We start from the raw sequence: 581 nt of genomic DNA, 5'->3' as shown, positions 1-581 counted from the left end.
GACATTTTGGAAGTGAACGAACAGCCACAAGAGTCCTCCAGAGTGGCTTCTACTGGCCTACTCTCTATAAAGATTCCCGAGCATTTGTGCTTAACTGTGATAGTTGCCAGAGATCAGGCAACCTGCCTCACAGTTATGCCATGCCTCAACAAGGAATCTTGGAGATTGAGTTGTTTGATGTATGGGGCATTGACTTCATGGGACCTTTCCCACCATCACACTCAAACACCTATATTCTGGTGGCAGTGGATTATGTATCCAAATGGGTGGAGGCTATTGCAACACCCACTAATGACACTAAAACAGTGTTAAAATTCCTCCAGAAACATATCTTCAGCAGATTTGGTGTCCCTAGAGTGTTAATCAGTGATGGGGGCACTCATTTCTGTAATAAACAGCTTTATTCTGCTCTGGTACGTTATGGAGACAACCACAGGGTGGCTACTCCATATCACCCACAAACTAATGGGCAAGCTGAAGTCTCAAATAGAGAACTTAAAAGAATCCTGGAACGGACTGTAATTAACCGTAGAAAGCATTGGGCAAGAAGCTTGGATGATGCTCTGTGGGCATACAGAACA

The sequence above is a fragment of the Arachis duranensis genome, chromosome 6 (assembly GCF_000817695.3).
Source record: "Arachis duranensis cultivar V14167 chromosome 6, aradu.V14167.gnm2.J7QH, whole genome shotgun sequence".
In the NCBI taxonomy this organism is placed as follows: domain Eukaryota; kingdom Viridiplantae; phylum Streptophyta; class Magnoliopsida; order Fabales; family Fabaceae; genus Arachis; species Arachis duranensis.
The sequence above is the reverse complement of the archived record's forward strand: the minus strand, read 5'-3'. Positions refer to the sequence as shown.